Source organism: Bubalus bubalis, chromosome X (assembly GCF_019923935.1).
Source record: "Bubalus bubalis isolate 160015118507 breed Murrah chromosome X, NDDB_SH_1, whole genome shotgun sequence".
NCBI lineage: Eukaryota > Metazoa > Chordata > Mammalia > Artiodactyla > Bovidae > Bubalus > Bubalus bubalis.
Window position 1 is genome coordinate 5,477,831 of NC_059181.1, and position 21,648 is coordinate 5,499,478.

The window sequence follows — 21,648 nt, forward strand, 5'->3', positions numbered from 1 at the left end:
ATACATGCTTGGGTTCATGTATAGAATGCAGGACGCAAGGAGGTTCTAAAGGTCTAAATAAACAAGGGCCTCCACCCTGGCAGATGGTGGCTAGATGTGGTGGAGTTTTTCCAACTAAAGGCCTACAGGAGTATCTAGGACATATTTGTACTTCTTAACTTCGCAGGTGGTATGTTAAATAAGGAAAATAAATTTTAGATAGAGATTTTTTTCTTAACCTCTATTTCAGATATGCCCAGGTGTTCAAGGAATTCATGAATAGGACACTTAGGAACAAACATGCTGTGGAAGAAAAGACTGTTTGAATCAATGAGAGATTAAGCTGCTGCATTCAAAACAGGGCTGTCATTGTGCCTGTACGTGCTCAGTCGTGTCCGACTCTTTTGTGACCCCACGGACTGTAGCCCCACCAGGCTCCTCTGTCCATGGGATTCTGCAGACAGGAATACTGGAGTGGGTTGCCATTTCCTCCTCCAGCGGGGGTCTTGCTCACCCAGGGATCAAAGCCGTTGTATCTCTTGAGTCTCCTGTATTGCCAGGCGGGTTCTTTACATGCTGAGCCATGAGGGAAGCCCCTGAAACGTGGCAGCCTGGAAGAAACAGCTTGCACTGATACTCTGAGTAAGTAAGTGCTATGAGTTCTTACTTGCTTATTGAAGTACTTACTGGAGTACCCATCGACGGAGGAGCGTGGTAGGCTACAGTTCTTGGGGTCGCAAAGAGTTGGACACGACTGAAGGCCTTCACTTTCACTTTCTTTGAGTACTTATTTACTTGAGTACTTACTTAAGTAAGTAAATAAGTATAAGACATACTCACATGCACAGAGAGTAATGGTCTTATTTGTGTCCCCCCATTAAAGTTCCTATGTTTAAGTTGTAACTTCCAGTATTTCAGAATGTGACTCGATTTGGAGAGATGGCCTTTAGATAGGTAATTCAGGTGATGTGACCTCGTTAGGCTGGGCCCTAAGCCAGTATGACTGGGGTCCTTGTAAAGAGCAATCCAGGCACAAAGAAAGACGCCAGGTATGTGTGCCCACAAACCTTGAGAGCAGAAGAATTGATGCTTTTGAACTGTGGTGTAGGAGGAGACTCTTGAGAGTCCCTTGGACCACAAGGAGATCCAACCAGTCCATCCTAAAGGAAATCAGTCCTGGGTGTCCATTGGAAGGACTGATGCTGAAGCTGAAGCTCCAATACTTTGGCCTCCTGATGCGAAGAGCTGATTCATTGGATAAGACCTGATGCTGGGAAAGACTGAAGGCAGGAGGAGAAGGAGATGACAGATGAGATGGTTAGATGGCATCACTGACTCGATGGACATGAGTTTGAGCAAGTTCTGGGAGTTGATGATGGACAGGGAGGCCTGGCGTGCTGCAGTCCATGGGGTCACAAGCAGTCGGATATGACTGAGTGACTGAACTGAACTGAAACCTTGAGAGGGCACAGCAAGAAAGGTCTACCCCTGCCCCCGAATGTAGTGGGATCATAAATATGGCTGGCATCCTTGCCATACCATTCTGCTCTCTGATTTCATAATAACTCAGTGAGGCTGGCATTATCTTTGGCCCTTTAAAAATATATTTTGTGTTTTTAACTTATTTACCTGTGCTGGCTCTTAGTTGCCAGCATGTGAGATCTAGGTCCCTGACCAGGGATCGAACCCAGGTTCCCTGCTTTGGGATCGCGGAGTCCTAACCACTGGGCAACCAGGGAAGTCCCATCACTGGCCACTTTTTTTTTTCCCCAGGAACCTGGGTGTAGGTCCATCCCAGATCCCAGGGGTGTGGAAAGCAGAGCTGGGAAGGAAACCTGCTTTCCCTCCACAGCCCTTCATCCTGACTGCCACGCCAGTGCCTCCGGATGTCATCTGAGTTAAAGAGCAGACACGAAAAAGGGGTCACAGCTTTTGGACCCAGACAGACATGTGTTCAACTCTTGCCTCTGCCCCTAACTTAGCAAATGTTGACCCTTGGCCATGTCTTCTGATGAGCCGGTGTGCGGGAAACATTCCATACCACCCGCTTCTCGTGATATCAAATCACTTTTGTACAAATATTATGAGATTGTTGGGATTAGCAGATGCAACCAGATATTTACAGAGTGGATACACGGCTAAGTCCTACTGTATGTAAAAGGGAACTCTATTCAGAATCCTATGATAAACCATAATGGAGAAGAGTATGAAACGAAAAGTATATATATGTACCCCTGATTTACCTTGCTGTATAGCAGTCATTAACATCATATTATAATTCAGCTATACTTCAATGGGGCTTTCCTGATAGCTCAGTTGGTAAGGAATCCGCCTGCAATGCAGGAGACCCCAGTTCAATTCCTGGGTGAGGAAGATCCCCCAGAGAAGGGATAGGCTACCCACTCCAGTATTCTTGGGCTTCCCTGGTGGCTCAGCTGGTAAAGAATCCACCTGCGATGCAGGAGACCTGGATTTGATCCCTGGGTTGGGAAGATCCCCTGGAGCAGGGAAGGGCTACCCACTCCAGTATTCCGGCCTGGAGAATTCCATGGACTGTATAGTCCACGGGGTCACAGAGAGTCAGACATGACTGAGCGACTTGCATTTTCACTTTCATACTTCAATAAAAAATAAAGTAAATAGAAATTAAGAAATGTTATATGAGATGATGTCTCTATATGCCAAGAGACTTACTGAATATACTTATTCAAAGTTGTTTGGAACCCAAAACTACTGACTGAAGGGAATTTTCCAATGATGTGATTGTATTTGGCATGATTACTTACACGCTTAAAATTAGTTAAACTTCCATCATTTTAGAACATGAATCATTAGATCAGCCCGTGAAGCTTTCCGTAAATGCCATCTTTCGCCAGCGAGTGGTGAAAAGATATATAAATGTATATATTAAAGCGAATATCGGCCCATCTATTTGAAACTTATGATTGCTATTATGAATTTATTCCAGTCAAAATTACCCATCTTTGCAAATTCAACACATGTTCTCTTGTATATTACCAAAGGACCATTTTCTTTTCAGAGAGAACTATAAGATATATGAGAAATGAAATGAGAGCTGTGAATGGTCAGGTAGAGGAATAATTCTGTTGGGGAACATTTCTTTTAAATTACCACTGTATAATATCATCAGGGTAATCATTTTTAGAAAAGAAGATAGTTGCCTTTTTATGTTTTCAATCATTGCTATGCTCTCAATAGCCTCAGGGCTCTTTTTTTTTTTCCCCTTAGTAAAGTGAAGAAAATGTATTTTCCCCCCTTTGTTTTGCTGAAAATGTGTAATATATGAAAATGTATGCGAATGGGATTCGGTGCGGAGGAGGGGGGAAGGCGGGAAATGAACCAGATTTTTGGCTCCTTTCTAAAAAGTGCTTTTATAATCGGTTGGGAAGATCCCCCCGGAGAAGGGAAAGGGTACCCACTCCAGTATTCTGACCTGGAAAATTCCACGGGATCTATAGTCCATGGGGTTGCAAAGAGTCGGACGGGACTAACTGATTTTCGCTTTGTTCAAATGGAATATATTTTAACATTCTAAGTAAGGTAACAATCAGAGTTTTAAAAATATCACATGTTAGGCATAGCAAACATAAACCGTACAAATCTTTTAAGTGTGAAATTCTATGATATTTTACGTAGGGGTATACTTAGGTTGGAGAAGGAAATGGCAACCCAGTCCAGTATTCTTGCCTGGGAAATCCCATGGACAGAGGAGTCTTGGTGGGCTACAGTCCACGAGGTCGCAAAGAGTCGGACACGACTGAGAGATGGAAGAGCCTATTTAGAGTACCAACACTCTGATCAAAATAGAAATATTTCCAGTACCCGGCAGTTACCCGAGTGCCCGTTCCTCAGTCAGTAGCATCCTCTCACCCAGACATTGTCATCATGGCACATTTGCCATCATGGGTTGCCTTATCCTTCCTTAACCTGTAGGTGGATAGGGTCTGACGCGGCTCACTCTGCGGTTTCCAGCTTTGTCTGCTCGTCCGTGAGTGTGTGAGATTCATTCAAGGTGTTGTGTGCAGCATATTTCGTTCTGTTTTTATTATTGCCTATGTGCTAACTCACTTCAGTCATGTCCAACTCTGTGCGACCCTATGGACTGTAGCCCTCCCAGATTCCTCTGTCCATGGGATTCTCCAGGCAAGAATATCGGAGTGGGTTGCCTCCTCCACGGGATCTTCCCAACCCAGGTCTGTGTCTCCTGCACTGGCAGGCTGGTTCTTTTACCAGTAGCGACACCTGGGTTATTATTAGTTGGTAATATATTGTAAAAATGAAGTGTAATTTTTTTTTTAATCCACTGTATTGGTGGATATTTGGATTGATCCACTTTGGAGCTCACAGTCCATGGGGTCACAGAGTCGGACACGACTGAGCATGCATGCATAGGAAATTTGGAGCTCATGCATAAATCCACGATGAACGCTATTGTACTTTTGTTGAACATGCAGATTCCGTCTACCTCTAGGGATAAACACAGTGGGTGTTTTTAGTGGACGCTATGAAACAGCTCTTCCACAAGCCATATACTTAGTTAGCTTCACAACTATGCAAGTCTTGAGGTTGACAATCTTTTTTAGAACAATATCATTCATTCTAAGTAGCTGCGTAGTGGTATGCGTTCTGGCTTTCATTTGTAATTTTTCCTGGTACGTAATGATATTAACTTTTCCTGTGTGTGTGTGTGTCTGGGTTTTTGTGTGTGTGTGACCATTTGAATATCCTCATTTGGAATGTCTGCTCAAGTTTTTTAAAATATTCCATTCACTCGTCTTTTGTATATGAATTTGTAGGAGTTCTTCATATATATTAGATGTGCGTTCTGGGTGCTAAGTCGCTTCAGTCGTGTCTGACTCTCTGTGACCCTGTGGACTGTAGCCTGCCAGGCTCCTCTGTCCATGGGATTCTCCAGGCAAGAATGCTGGAGTGGGTTGCCATGCCCTCCTCCAGGGGACCTTGCTGACCCAGAGATCGAACCCAGGTCTCTTATGTTTCCTGCATTGGCAGGTGGGTTCTTGACCTCTAGTGCCATCTGGGAAGCCCCAGTGTTCTGGATACTGGCCCAGTATTGTCCTTCACTGCTATTCCTGATGTCTGCTGATGAACAAAAATTCTTAATTTTAACAAAAAACAGTTTGGTGATTTTGTTCTTTTGTGCCTAGTGATTTTTGTGTGGTTTAGAAATTGTTACATACCTCAAGCTCATGAACCTATTCTTAATTTTTTTTTTTTGCTACAAGTTGTGGTATTTATGTTTTACAGATGATCTGTAATTTCATATTAATTTATTTCAGATAAAGACTCCTGTTTTAAAAATATGAATATCTCATTGAACCAAAATGACCTATTTAATTGACATTCCTTTCTGCTAATGAATTGATATGATACTTTCTCATAAACAAGTCGACTGCATACACAGATCATCCAGAGTCTAGACTGTTTGCACCAATGTTTTCTCTTGTCTCTTGTGCTGCTGTGTTGATTTCTGTAGCTTCGTTGTGTATCTTGATATCTCGTAAGTTACACCCTTGACATTTGGTCCATTTCAAGATTCAGTTCAGTTCAGCTCAGTCGCTCAGTCATGTTACACTCTTTGCGACCCCATGAATTGCAGCACGCCAGGCCTCCCTTACCTGGGCTAATCTAGGCCCTTAGACTTTCTCTCCAAGCTCACAAAAACCTGGGTGAAATATTGATACAGGTTGCCTTCAGCCTATAAACCAAGCTGGGAAGAATGGACACCTGAAAAATATTGAGTCTTCCAATCTATAAACATGAGAGGTTTCTCTTTATGTCCATCATGTTTAAATTCTCTCAGCATTTTCTGTTGTTTCCTGTGTAAAAGATTTCACATCATTAGATTTATTTGTTTGCATTTAGTATATTTGATGAAGTTGTCAGTTATGTGTGTGTGTGTGTGTGTGTGTGTGTGTGTGTGTGTGTATTTTCTTGTTTCCTTGCCTTTAAATTTCAAATTCATTGCTGTCTGTATCACTTTCAGGTTTCCTAAGTCTTGGCAAAAAAAAAAACACAACAACAAATCTTTGGCCTTAACCTTTGGTCAAGCCAGCAATAAATGAAGTAATTTGTAAATGCTTCCTTCACTGCACATTTATCAAGATATACCACTGGCATCCTTGGTCCATCTTCCTTGCATCTCACTTGGTTTTCAAAGTTATTACCAACTCTTAGTAGAGAGTCTCTCTCTCAGTAATTAAAAAAAAAATTTATTTTTTAATTTTATTTGTTTTTGACGTCACTGGGTCTTCTCTGCTGTGTGCGGGCTTAGTCTAGTTGCAGCGAGTGGAGGCTACTCTCCATTTGCGATGCATGGACTTCTCGTTGTGTTGATTTCTCTCATTGAGGAGCGCCGGCTCTAGGGTGTCCAGGCCTCAGTTTTTGGGGCACATGGGCTTAGCTCCCCTGCGGCACGTGGGATCATCATGGACGGACAAGGATAGAACCCATGTTCCCTGCCTCAGCAGGTGAATGCTTAACCACTGGACCACCAGGGAAGTCCTCTCTCAGACCATTTTTATGACAGTCCCCCAGCGATTCTTTTTGTTACCCCTCCTACCAGTTCATCCACACGTTCTTTCTGGATTAGGCGTCTTTAATCATAGGTCAGACCATAACATTATCTTATCAGCTCTTCATAGCATCATGCAAACACTTCCAATTGTGTCCTTACCGCCCCCCTTTTTTCCAGCTTTATCTCTGCTCCTTCCTCTTTTATGTGCTTCAGACGAGAAGTGAAGCCCTCCACCTTTGCACACCTGAAGTGGGAAGATGTGACCTGTGTTCACGCTGCTTTATGCTTACAGAATCTCTGTCCATGAAGGTCCCTCCCCCAAGAAAGGTGGGATCACAGTTTGGTTTAAGATGAAATGCTTTATGAGCCCTCAAGCAAATATAAGTAAGCACTTCTTTGCAGTCATGCAAGGCAGCTCACAGTTCCCCATGCACAACTCATTCGAGGAAGTTTTTCATTCCCAGCTCTCTCTCCTGACACTGACCCGTCCACCTTTGTATCCCTAACAGTGTCAAGTGTGACCAACCTAGACAGCATGTTAAAAAGCAGAGACATGACTTTGCTGACAAAGCCCCATCTAGTCAAAGTTGTGGTTTTTCCAGTACTCATGTGTGGATGTGAGACTTGGACTCTAAAGAAATCTGAGCGCCGAAGAACTGATGCTTTTGAACTGTGGTGTTGGAGAAGACTCTTGAGAATCCCTTGGACTGCAAGGAGGTCCAACCAGTTCATCCTAAAGGAGATCAGTCCTGAATATTCATTGGAAGGACTGATGCTGAAGCTGAAGCTCCAATACTTTGGCCACCCTATGCGAAGAACTGATTCATTGGAAAAGACCCTGATGCTGGGAAAGATTGAAGGCGGGAGGGGAAGGGGATGATGGAGGATAAGATGGTTGGATGGCATCACCAACTCAATGGACATGAATTTGAGTAAGCTCTGGGAGTTGGTGATGGACAGGGTGCAGTCCATGGGGTCACAAAGAGTCAGACACAACTGAGTGACTGAACTGAACTGAATTGACAGTCTTTGCCTTGTGGTTGATACTTAATAGATAAACTTTGTGCGTACATGAGTGCGCAATCATGTCCAAACCTGCGACCCCATGGACTGTAGCTCACCAAGCTCCTCTCCCCATGGAATTCTCCAGGCAGGAATACTCGAGTGGGTTGCCATACCCTTCTCCAGGGGATCTTCCAGGCTCAGTGATGGAACCCACACCTCCTGCATTGCAGGCGCATTCTTTACCAATGAGCCACCAGGGAAGCTCAGTATAGGTTGACTTAAATTTATTTTTAACTGATGCAAATAGTAAACCATCATGTACAATGCAGTCTTTTCTGTTGTGAGTTTTGTGAGCCATGGGTTCCTGGGCAAAGCTTTTGAAGTACTGAAACAAAAAATAAGAAGGGCAAAACTCCTTTCTGCACTGACTAGAGTATCACTAAAGAATTCTGAACCTTCTTTTTTTTTTTTGAAGCATGTAATTTATGTGCATGATAAAACAGCCCTTTGTTTCACAAGTCAACATTCTTAATGTGGTCTGTCAAAGTGCATTCTCAGTAAATTGCTTTGATGAACTTGCCAGCCCAGTTAGTTTCTTTTAAGGGAAAGAAAAGAAGGAGGGGTGAAAAACACTTCTGCAGCAAGAAAAAAAAGAAAGTAAGTAAATAGAACAGGTCTAGACTGTACTGGATGGTTTTACATCCAAGATTGCAAATAATTTGGTTTCACACTCGTATGGGCCAGGATTCTGCCTCAAAATTTGCAAGTTAAAAGCTCTGTTTCACATAGTTTTTATTTCAGCTTCTGCCCCACATACCCACACCCATTAGCATGCATGGAGTTGATACAGTTTTTAAATGTACTCCTAGTAGAGAAGGCCTCAGCTTGACCACCCTGAGTTCTGACACTTGTTGTACTGTGCCGTCTCTTTTTAAAAAATTATTAATTTTTGTTGGAGTATCGTTGCTTTATGGTGTTGTGTCAGTTTCTGCTGTACAGCAAAGTGAATCATCTATATATATATACACACATGTATATTAGTGAAAGTGAAAGTCGCTCAGTCGTGTCCAACTCTCTGCGACCCTGTGGACTATCAGTTCAGTTCAGTTCAGTCGTGTCCGACTCTTTGCGACCCCATGAATCGCAGCACGCCAGGCCTCCCTGTCCATCACCAGCTCCCAGAGTTCACCCAGACTCACGTCCATCGAGTCAGTGATGCCATCCAGCCATTTCATCCTCTGTCGTCCCCTTCTCCTCCTGCCCCCAATCCCTCCCAGCATCAGAGTCTTTTCCAATGAGTCAACTCTTTGCATGAGGTGGCCAAAGTACTGGAATTTCAGCTTTAGCATCATTCCTTCCAAAGAAATCCCAGGGCTGATCTCCTTCAGAATGGACTGGTTGGATCTCCTTGCAGTCCAAGGGACTCTCAAGAGTCTTCTCCAACAGCACAGTTCAAAAGCATCAATTCTTCGGTGCTCAGCCTTCTTCACAGTCCAACTCTCACATCCATACGTGACCACAGGAAAAACCATAGCCTTGACTAGACGGACCTTTGTTGGCAAAGTAATGTCTCTGCTTTTGAATATGCTATCTAGGTTGGTCTTAAGTTTCCTTCCAAGGAGTAAGCGTCTTTTAATTTCATGGCTGCAGTCACCATCTGCAGTGATTTTGGAGCCCAGAAAAATAAAGTCTGACACTGTTTCCACTGTTTCAGCATCTATTTCCCAGGAAATGATGGGACTGGATGCCATGATCTTTGTTTTCTGAATGTTGAGCTTTAAGCCAACTTTTTCACTCTCCACTTTCACTTTCATCAAGAGGCTTTTGAGTTCCTCTTCACTTTCCGCCATAAGGGTGGTGTTATCTGCATATCTGAGGTTATTGATATTTCTCCCGGCAATCTTGATTCCAGCTTGTGTTTCTTCCAGTCCAGTGTTTCTCATGATGTACTCTGCATAGAAGTTAAATAAGCAGGGTGACTATACAGCCCATGAAATTCTCCAGGGCAGAATACTGCAGTGGGTAGCCTATCCCTTCTCCAAGGGGATCTTCCCAACCCAGGGATCAAATCCAGGTCTCCCGCACTGTAGGTGGATTCTTTACCAGCTGAGCTACCAGGGAAGCCTAAGAAGACTAGAGTGGGTAGCCTATCCCTTCTCCAGGGGATCTTCCTGACCCAGGAATCGAACTGGGGTCTCCTGCATTGCAGGCAGATTCTTTACCAACTGAGCTACCAGGGAAGCCCACTATATACATATGTGTACAGCTCCCCTCTTTTTTGGACTTCATTCCCATTTAGGTCACCAGACAGCACTGAGTAGAGTTCCCTGTGCTATAAAGCAGGTTCTCCTTAGCTATCTGTATTCTACATGGTATCAAAAGTATGTGTGCATCAGTCCCCATCTTCCAATTCATCCCACACTCCCTTCCTGACCTTAGTGTCCCTGTATGTTGTCTATGTCCGTGTCTCTATTTCTAGCTTGCAGAGATGTTCATCTGAACCTTCACATATGTGCCTTAACAGAGTAGGCATATACCCTGAGAAAAGTATAATTTAAAAAAAAAAAACACATGTACCGCAGAGTTCATTGCAGCACTGTTTATAATATCCAGGACATGGAACAGACCTAGATGTCCACTGACAGATGAATGGATAAGGAAGATGTGGTACTCATGGACCATGGAATATTACGCAGCCATGAAAAAGAACGGAGTGAGGTTCTCTTGCAGAGACACGAGTGGATCCAGACACTCGTCAGAGTGCAGATGTCTTTCCTGGAGAGGCCAGGACAGGACCTCACCCCTGGGACTCTGGGGACAGGCACTTGGTTAGTTTTGAAATCAGACTTTTCCTAGATGCAGGGCATCTATAGCAATAGCTGAGAGAATTTAGTGAAACTTCTGCATGTATTCTCCTAGGAAATTTAAAGCAGAATGCTTACATTTCCCTCTCATACCAAGGGTGGTGGTGTTTTCTGGGGAAAAAAAAATGTGGTAAAATAGAGTTGCAGAGAGATCTGTTTTCTGCTTCTATGCTAACTGGAGCTTTTATTTTTTTCCTTTAATGTGGCTGCATCTTAGTGAAGGCTCTCTGTTGTGACATGTGAACTCTCAACGGTGGCCCTCGGGATCTACTTCCCTGACCAGGGATCAAACCTGGGACCCCTGCGTTGTGAGCGTCAAGTCTTAACCAGTGGACCACCAGGAAAGTCCTTAAGTGGAGCTTTTGATAAATGAAAATTTAGCCTGAACCTTGTCAGCTCCTGCAGAAGAGGGCCACCTCGTCTCATTGTCAGTCTTTATCAGTACATTGGGGTGTGTGTGTGTGTGTGTGCACAAGTGTTCACATATACACATTTGGGGAAGGTAAGTTGAACTGCCATCTCATTTTCCACTTGCCAGTCACAGAAATGCCATCACGCCACTGGGTTTGCTCTAACCTCTCCACTACAAGTGGTCAGGCTTTGAGAGAGGGATTCTCTGTTTGGGAGTTCAACACAGCTCAATTGAGTTTCAGCTGGTGTTCCCTTGGGTGGAAAGATAAAACAAGGTTAATTACAGAAAGCTCCGAAATTCTTTTCTTAAATAATGCCAGATGGGCTTCCCAGGTGGCATTAGTGGTAAAGAACCTGCCTGCCAATGCAGGAGATCTAAGAGACGTGGGTTCGATCCCTGGGTTGGGAAGATGCCCTGGAGGAGGGCATGGCACCCCACTCCAGTATTCTAGCCTGGAGAATGCCATGGACAGAGGAGCCTGGTGGGCTACAGTCCATGGGGTCACAGAGGGTCAGACACGACTGAAGTGTCTGAGTACACTCACACAATGCCAGGTGAACAGTGAGGAAACAGCATCAGTGAATATCCTGTTGTGTGTTCACAGCTTGTCACCATGGTTTTTCTCCTGGGTTAAGCCTATATCACTGTCAAGCTGACAGTCTTTTTTTATCCTGATTTCACGAGGGTCAGAGATGCCCATACAGGACAGGAACTGTCAGAAGGCCGTGGCTCTGGGTCTGAGAGTCGTGGCTCAAGATTCCTTTGAGATGGTTAGAAAGTGGGAGCTGACTGGTACCCTGGATTCAGGTCAAATACGACAGGAGGTGGGGAGAGAGGAGTACCCTGGGACACAAGCAGGTGGAAGGAACCGGGGGGCTTCTGGAACCCCCACGGGTGGTAGAGCACACAGGCCCAATACCCCCATGGTGATGCTTTGATCTCTTTGAGAGTCATGCTCACGGCCTCCCCAGTTTCTCCAGCAGAGATGCACACGCCTCCATAAGAGCCCCAAGGCTTCTCCCCAACCCTGGGGAGAGGGGTTGAGAAACAGATTGAGAAATAGATCAGAATCTAACCTGCAGGCCTCTCGGGGGTTGGTGAAGCCTGGCGGCCTCTCTCCCCACCTGCTGCTCTTGGCCGTGGATGGACCATCCCAGCGACCCACTCAGTTCCCTGGAGCAGCCTTCCTGGCCTCCAGGGACACCCCCCGCCACGTCCTCTGCACTCACGCCACCCCCCAGGCCCACAGAGGCCCCACCGCACATTAGCAGCACCCTCTTTCAGGCCCCACCCCATCCTGCTTTGTTCCCCTCTGCCCCCCATCCCCTGAGGCCACGCAGGAATTTCCAAGTCCATGCTCTCTGGAACCACACACCTATTCTGTGAAGCTGTCGTGTGAATCCTTGCTCGGTCCTGGAGGCAGGGAGGTTCAGGAGAGAGAGCGTTTAGTCTGGCCCGGGACGTTGCTGGGATTTGTCCAGTGTCAGCTGGGTCTCTCTGCAAGGGTTTCATTTTTTTTTTTTTTTTTTCAGGAAGAAAAAAAATTGAGAATTTTTTTTTTTTTTTTAAGAAATCTTTAAAAAAGATTCTCCAGGCAAGAATACTGGAGTGGATTGCCATTTCCTCCTCCAGGGGATCTTCCCGACCCAGGGATCGAACCCGCGTCTCTCAGATCTCCTGCCCAAGGGAACACCAGTTTAAAACTCAACCACCTTTCTCAGTGTGAATCTAAAAGACACAGGGGTGACTGCAGATATGGATCATCTTGGCCCAGCTGCGTGTGTCAAGGTGCAAACAGCAGTTTGCAAAGTTGAAGACCAGAGAAGGACGTCTTGGGTTGTAAGGACGCCTGGACTGTGCACACTCATGTAAGGCTGGACAACCCAGCTCTTCACTCTCAGGAAAACCTGCAGGTGCGTCTGGGGAAGGTCTGCTTGTGGCCGGCACTGGGGGAGTGGGGACTTGTGAACAACAGGCCATGATTCTGCAAACACAGGGACGTGTCTCTTCTGTTCAGCACTGTGTTAACACTTACAGACTCCAGTGTAGGAAATGGAAGTCAGAAGTCACGTTTTTGCCCAAGGCAGGTCTTTGGCAGATGGTCCTTGTACGAATGGATGGTTGTGAAGGAATAGCTGAGCAAACGGTAGTCCTGTGATGAAGTTGTTCTGATGGGACCAGAAGCAAGGGTAGCCCCCCACCGCAACCCCACATTGTGCCAACGAAGGTGGATGGCCCTTCTCCCGCGACAGGAAGGTTTCCCATCTGAGAGCTGTAGACCCAGGGTCTGAAATTAAAAGTGAGAGGAGAATCGTCACTCCCTTGAGTGGAGGATTCCTTCCCGTTTGTGACTTTGTGAAATCCTGGGGACAGAGACATGCTGGCAAGGGTGACGTTTGCCAGATCTTTACAGTATCATCGCAGCACTGTTTATAATAGCTAGGACATGGAAGCAAGCTAGATGTCCATCAGCAGACGAATGGAAACACACTGAGGAAACCAGAATTGAAAGAGACACGTGTACCCCAATGTTCATCGCAGCACTGTTTATAATAGCCAGGACATGGAAGCAACCTAGATGTCCATCGGCAGACGAATGGATAAGAAAGTTGTGGTACATATACACAATGGAATATTACTCGGCTATGAAAAAGAACGTATTTGAGCCCATTCAAATGAGGTAGATGAGACTGGAGCCTATTATATACAGAGTAAAGTAAGTCAGAAAGAAAAACACCAATACAGTATATTAACACATATATATGGAATTTAGAAAGATGGTAACGGTGACCCTATATGCAAGACTGCAAAAAGAGACACAGATATAAAGAACAGACTTTTGGACTCTGTGGGCGAAGCAGAGGGTGGTGGAATGATTTGAGAGAATAGCATTGAAACATGTACATCATTTACCATATGTGAAATAGATGACCAGTCTGGATTCGATGCATGAGACAGGACACTCAAAGCTGGTGCTCTGGGACAACCCAGAGGGATGGGGTGGGGAAGGAGGTGGGCAGGGGGTTTGGTACGGGGGGACACATATAAACTCATCACTGATTCATGTCAATGTATGTCAAAAACACCACAATACTGTAAAGTAATTAGCCTCCAATTAAAATAAATAAGTTAATAAAAAATATTCTGTTTTTTAATTGCAACTTTGTAAACAAATTTAACAAAATTAATTACTCTGGGCGTGTTGGATCTTCGTTGCGGCACACGGGCTTACTTGCTCTATCAGGAAACAAACCTACATCTCCTGTGTTGGCAGGCAGATTCTTGACCACTGGACCACCTGGGAAGTCCCAGCTACTTTGATAGAGGAATGCCAGCTGAAGCAGTCAGCTCCACACAGCCAAACAGACTTAACCTGCAGTAAAGTGAGGTATTGGCACTCTAACCCCTTGCTCCGAGCCCCGGAGTCCTGCGATGATGCACTCAGGTCTGTGGCCTGTGCATTTCCAGCTTGCTATTTTGGTCATCTTTGGTAGCAGGAGGCCCCATCCTTCCTGCTTAGGTGCCAAGACCCTAAGGCTTTCTCCTTCACAGGCCCCAGTGCCCGCTGAAGACAGAGCTTGCCCAGGACACACGCGGACACATTATCATTGTTTTCTTCCTGGAGGTTAAGTAGTTTGTTTGCAGGGGGCTCCTTTTGCAAGGAAAGTAAGAAAGCTCAAGTCCTGCACATCTGTTCATTTCACAAGCACTGTGTGAGCACGTGGATGGGTAGGTCGGTCCCCCATTCTTTGTTTCTGGATACACGTGTGTCCCCAGAGTACGGCTTGACTTAGACCCAACCAATGATCCAAATGGTTACGTTTTAATCAGAGGCTAATTACTTTATGATGTTGTGGTGGTTTTTTTTTGCCATACATTAGCATGAATCAGCCACGGGTGTATACATGTGTCCCCCAGATTAGCAAGGAAACACAAACTTTAGACGATGTAATGGACCAGTTAGACCTAATTGACATCTACAGGATATTTCACCCCAACGGGTTATTTGACATGTCCGTTCTAAGGAGCTTTGCTCCGGGTCTGGTGACGGGACTCGGTGCTGCTGTAGAACTGTGTCATAATTCCTTCCACAAGGGAAAGAGGGGATCCAGAAGGGCGTGGCTCCAGTCAGTGAAGGAATCTGTGGACGGTCTTGCAAGTCCGTGCACCTGGCGTGAGTAGCAGTGGCCTCCGTACCCTGTGTGAAGATAATATTTATCTGCTTGCAGTTACGGCCTCTTACGTGCTTCGCATACTCAACGTGTAGTCGGTATTTGCAATGTGTCTGAAAGTTCCTCAGGATTCTTGCATGAACCAGAGTGTGGCAGAGAGCGGTGAGCTTGGAGAGCTTTGCAAATTTGTGTCCTGGGGACACTTCAAAGCCTGGTAGTCATAGCTCCCGTCTACGGCGACTTGAAAGGGTCCCTGTGTTCCTTTTACATCCATTCGCTGGGGATTTGGTTTACATATCGTGACGGCATAAAGTTCCAGGGATCTCAGATCTTTGAAATGAAAATGACTGAATAACATCATTTTTTAACATGGTCAAGCACGTCTGACTCTGTGTGCCCCATGGACTGTAGCCCACCAGGCTCCTCTGTCCATGGGATTCTCCAGGCAAGAAGACTGGAGTGGGTTGCCATGCCCTCCTCCAGGGGATCTGCCCGACCCAGGGATCGAACTGCGTCTCTTATGTCTCCAGCATTGGCAGGCAGGTTCTTTGCCACTAAGGCCACCCGGGAAGCCCTATTTTGTAACATTGCTCCCACGTATTGATGCGTGGTTCACTTGCTGAGCAGTGAACGAGCCTAAACCTTCTCTGCATCGGAATCTAGAGGATTCCCTTTTATCAGATAACATACAACTCTCCTTCTAGACCCCCTGGTTTCACAAAATAAGCCGAATTTTTCTCCTTTAGCAGAATATTCAGAAACAACATCTGATCTTAGCAACTTCAATATGGTCCACATGTGGCCGTGCCGTAGTATGGAGACCTAAGGATACATTATTTTAATGGTTTCATTTAAAAATGTTATTTTCCCAGGTGTCTGAAAGTCAGCAGTCCTATTACATAACTCAACACAGGTTCACAAACATTATCGTATCTTGAATTCTTTTGCCACCTTGCAAGATAAGTCTCCTAAGATTAGCTACGGGCTTAAGTAAATACTCATAGTAATACTGTATTACTTTATATATTTGTGTCAAATGTCCCGAATAGTTTCAGTTACTAATGAAACCAACACTAGACTCATAGGTATGTGTTCCATGGCAGACTTCTCTCTGAGCCTCTGGCAGTAAGCTGCTGGGAAGTTTCTGGGCATTCCAGGGACTCTAAATGCCCTGATTACGTTCCGATGTGGTTTTGCTTGTTTCTCCAAAAGATTACAAGCAAGGACCAAGTATGCAGGAAGCAAGACTTGGACAGTGCTTATATTCTTATGTGAATAATGTTAGACACAAAAAGCTGCCTATAAAAGTGGGTTACAAACAAAATCCTGTATGTAGTTTATACATACAAGCACACACACATATACACATACAGACGCACACGTATGTATACATATCATTTCTGGGATTTTATTTACATATGTATTTTGATCCCTGGGTCTGGAAGAGCCCCTGGAGAAGGGAATGGCAACCGACTTCAGTCTTCTTGCCTGGAGAATCCCATGGGCAGAGAGCTACAGTCCATGGGGTCGCAAAGAGTTGGACACAGCTGAGCAGCTAACACTTTGACTTTTTTTGTTTATGTATAACATTTATATATATAATCACATGCATGTTATATACACGATGACATATGATCTCATCTATATAAATATATAATATTAAAATAGACAAAGCGGAAGGCCAGTGACGATTGCAAGGCAGCCTCCAGCACCTTGCTGAAAGATCAGAAGGCCCCATGTCTGTAACTGGCATCGGCCGAGGTCAGATCTTTATGATTCTGGGTCCCTTGTTACAGGCTGCGCTCTCAGACTCCAGGCCACGTCACTTGTACTGAACGCAGTGATGAGCGGTGGCATGGAGTGTGGTTTAGCCTGTCCCGTCTTCTCACTTCAATTACAGAAGTGAATTCTAGAAGTGAGTTAAAGGAGCTTTCAAACGGTGATGGTTAAAATTCTGACCTCTGAATATGATTTTCCCGAAAATCAAATGAAAGCCTCAAAGACCTGCATCAGTTCAGTCCTTAGGAAGGCTGAGATGGCCGTTGAAAACTGATTATTCCTGTTCTTTTAAAAGCTGGGGATAAATTGCCATTTGACTTTTTAAATTACTCTCCAGGAAGGTAATTGTAAATAACTGCCTAGCAGTTTATATATATATATATATATATATATATATATATATATATATATTTATTTATTTTTTCCAGTTCATGTTGAACTTACAGAATGTTGTTAGTAAGAACAACTTGGAACAACGTTTGATTAATGACCAAGGTGAGGAGGTCCTGGCAACCCACTCCAGTATTCTTGCCTGGAGAACTCTGAGGACAGAGGAGCCTGGCAGGCTATACAGTCGGTGGGATCGCAAAGACTCAGACACAACTGAAGCAACTTAGCACAATGACCAAGGTAAGAGTGAATGATCTTCTATCAGTGTTTTCATTTTGTTCATAAGCTCCATAACACTGTACACTTTCAAAGGTTATACACTGTGTTTTGCATCAGTTTAAAAGGTATATGCAAGCACTATTCTGAATGATAGTGATGGTGATTTAGTCACTAAGTTGTGTCTGAGTCTAGCGACCCCCTGGACTGTAACCTGCCAGGCTCCTCTGTCCATGGGATTCTCCAGGCAAGAATACTGGAGTGGGTTGCCACGCCCTGCTCCAGGGGATCTTCCCGACCCAGGGATGGAACCGGGGTCTCCTGCATTACCAGGTGGATTCTTTTACCAGCTGTGGTACCAGGGTCTTCTCTTAGTTCCTTCAGGCTGTTACAATAGAATACTACAGTCTGAGTGGCTTATAAACCACAGACAACTCTTTCTTTCTCACAGCTGTGGAAGCTCTAAGTTCCAGATCGAGGTGACAGTGGATTCTGTGTCTGGTGAGAGCCCACCTCCTTCTTGGTTCATAGATGGCCCACCTCCTTCCTGGTTCACAAAGGGATTTAAAAGCATGTGGTTGATTATCTGGGAAACGTTACGTAAATTGTTTCCTCAGTGTGAAAAAGGAAGGGCTTTTTAACAGAGTTGGTGTTTGTTAATTCATGTATCCGTCTTACAATGAATATTTGTTAAGTGTCTACTGTGTGCCAAACATTGGGGTCATCCCTGGAGGGAGAAAAGGAGTGAATGGTCATTTCCTCCCTTATGGAATGTGTATTCTTTGGTAAAGACACACGTTAAGCACATGATTTGTGAAAAGTGAGCCGTGTGTCTCGTTACTGGACATGAAGGAGTAACTCATGTGACATAGACATGGGGAATCAGTGTCCCTTCATCCGTGAGGGAAACCCTTGAATCAAGGTCGGAAGGAGGTAAGTGAAGACTTCTGTGTCAGAACCAAGTCATCTAAGCCACTTCCTTAATCACAGAAATACACACAGTGAGGTCCTAACAGCTGGGGACTGAGGCCTCATTTTCCCAGATCCATTTCCAGCTCAATTTCTTCCCATCACATCCTATTTTCTCGCCCAACCTACTCAGTATAGGAGAAACGGTTTAAAATGCATTAGATTGCAATTTGTCTTAGGCTTTGTTGATTTCATTTGCCTTTCTTCCATGTAGATTTTATTCATGGGTGTTTATCACTTGATTGAAGTAAACTATTTTATTCAAAGTCAATTAACCAAATCTTTTTAAGGAAAAAAAATTCTCTCTATACCATTTTCTATTACTTACTGCTATACCAGTTAAAACAGTGAAGGAAAATGTGTTCCCTTGTAAAAAAATAATCATAGCCGAGAATGAATTTGACCTCCCGAAATACATTTTAGAATGCTTAAGTGTGTGTGGTAGCTCTTTTTCGTTCCTGAAAAGAACAAAGACGGATTTATCTAGAGATTTCTTAGAACAACATGCTTTTGGGGGCAAAAGTAGCAATGAGATGGACAAACCACAAAACAAAGCAATGAATTAAAAAAGTTGCAGTTAACCTATTGTTTTTAAGATAGAGCATCTTAAAATATAATCCACCATACTAGAGAGTTAGGCATCTGTTGTGCTGAATGATTTCGGTTCTTCAATGAAACCATTTATAGTATAGAAATGAAAACAAGCTTGAATTGTAAAAACTGAAATTCTGAAAAACAAAGTTTATAATTGAGCTTTAGATCCATCCTTCCATATGAATGGATGAAAACTAAATGAATCTGAAAGGTAAGTGAAAAAGAATAATGATATGGTGAGTGTCTTATACTCTTCCTTCGTGGTGAATTGTTTATAGAGAATGAATGAAGAGGAAGGCAGATTGTACTATTCCTGTTTCTAGACTGACTTTTGTAGTGTATGTGGTGAGTTTTTGCTCTGCTAGCATTTTATTGGGAAGTAATGCTGAAATGGTCATGCATGTGCAGTGGGCATGTATATATGGAGTCATGTATGGATGTGAGAGTTGGACTATAAAGAAAGCTGAGCGCAGAAGAATTGATGCTTTTGAACCGTGGTGTTAGAGAAGACTCTTGAGAGTCCCTTGGACTGCAAGGAGATCCAACCAGTCCGTCCTAAAGCAGGTCAGTTCTGAGTATTCACTGGAAGGACTGATGCTGAAGCTGAAAGTCCAATCCTTTGGCCACCTGATGCGAAGAACTGACTCACTTGAAAAGGCCCTAATGCTGGGAAAGATTGAGATCAGGAGGAGAAGCAGACGGCAGAGGATGAGATGGTTGGATGGCATCACAGACTCAATGGACATGGGTTTGGGTGGACTCTGGGAGTTGGTGATGGACAGGGAGGCCTGGCGTGCTGCAGTCGATGGGGTCACAAAGAGTCGGACACGACTGAGCGACTGAACTGAACTGAACTGACAGAGTCGCCAAGTATCTCATCAGTGTTCATTCTTAGCAGGACCGTATTTCCATCCAAGTGTCCTGCAGTAATGCCCAGATCATAGCAGTCTTCAGTGATGGCATGAGTGTTTGAATCCCTCTGCATCAAAAGTGCGTTTCTTTTGCGCCTGCCTAGGAACTGTCTGGATGCTCTTCCAGAAAGCCAGTTTATTTCCACTGGGTGGGGCATGAAGGGAACTAAAGCATACCACACTCTGTAGCTCAGGGGCAAGGTTGGCCTGACATTGAGGCCTGGATCCCGATGGTGCCTGCAGGCATCTTCAAAAGCCAGGCTGTCCTGGTTGGGACTGGGAAGTGGTCTTGCTACATGTGTGGTGTGGGTCAGTGGCCTCCCAATAAACGGGCTCTAGTCCCAGGACTCAGCTGCCTGCCAGACTCCTTGCTCAGAAAGAGGGCTCTAATGGAAACCAGTAGGTCCAGTTTAGAGCCCAGCTCTGGGTCACCCCTCGGCCTGGGTCTCATAAGCCTCCCATCTTCCCTCCTTCTCCCTGGTTGGAGCAGCCTCATTGGGGACGTGTCACTAACTCCCACTGAGTCCTAGAATTTCAAGCCAGGAAACCCCAGATGCTTCCTCCTGTGGGTTTCTGGGAGACGAGAGAAGGGAAGAGTTTGGAGCTTGTCTGTCCCGGGGGGTCACACATTTACATCAGCATCTCTTCCAGAACACTGGGCTTGTGAATGGGGCCACATGCCCGTTTGGAGATTCTGGAGCCCCTCTCCCCCGCCCCCGCCGATCCGTGGGAACACTTTCTAATTCAGCCCTCAGAGGAGGCGGAGAACACAGAGCTGACAGACGTGTGTCAGCTGTGGGCTACGTCACCCCCATCCTCAGCACAGCCAGGGGCGGCGTCTCCTGAAAACTCGATAGACTTGGTGCTAGCATAGATTCAGCTCTGAGTTTGCTGCCCTGAACAGTATCAGACTCCGAGTGTTGAAGCACAGCCCTCTGAAAAGCTTCCCACAGGGGCAAGTTATACGACAAAAATGCATTGAAACTGCTCCGAAAGACCTCCTACATGGATGGTCATATCAAAGGCGAGTCTGCGTACAGGTTCGTATAAGTCATGTGTCTTCACCAATCTCGGGGTTCACTTCGCCCTCATACAACTCCACGTAGAGCACAGATTAGTTGCTTCCAGGAGGTGCTTTTCCCAAATAATTCCCGATGCGAAAGGGGGGCATTTGAAACCCCCACCGAACAGCTTGAGATTTGTGGTGAAGTGTTTATTCCAGCGGTACCAGCTGTTGTGCATTAGACATTTTCACACTGCAGACAGCTCAGGAATGACACGTGGATGGGAATCGAACGTGGTGTTTGATCTCTGGTTTTCTAGGAGAGGAATTATTACGTCCTTCCACTGGTATTGCACCTGGGGAGTGATTCAGCTTTGAGTCAAGAAAAACAGACTGAGCTGAGAGTCTAGAATCTGAAAAGTGTGACTCCTAGAAAGTGTTGACGTCTCTTTGTAATAACGTCTTGTTCAGTTCGTGTTAAACCTTCCCAAAAGGGCAAGGAGAAGGACACAAGTCAAGCAGAGAAAAGCCCAAGTTTATCAGACTTCAGGTTTAAAAAAAAAAAAATAATGCTACAATTGTTTAAAGTTTGAAAATAATAATCTGTGGATTAGCCAGGATTGGGTGTGATGTTGTTTTCCAAGGCAAGGATGGGCTGTGCCTGTGTCGTGCCGTCAAAGAGCTCACATAGTCTATTGCAGAAAAGACACACTGCTGTGAACTCTCGTTTATTTGTTGGTTTGGTATTTGTAGGTTTGAAGCCCCCAAATTAGTCCTTGCCATGTGTTGATAGTCATC

General features: G+C 44.8%; 1 long non-coding RNA gene across 1 annotated transcript; it reads left to right on the forward strand.

Moving 5' to 3' along the window:
• The first annotated feature begins 11,226 nt into the window (after window positions 1-11,226).
• Window positions 11,227-19,467, forward strand: LOC102403940. Its single transcript, XR_006548642.2, has 3 exons — window positions 11,227-12,729; window positions 14,091-15,150; window positions 17,196-19,467. It is a non-coding gene; the product is annotated as an uncharacterized LOC102403940 (long non-coding RNA).
• Window positions 19,468-21,648: the final 2,181 nt, after the last annotated feature.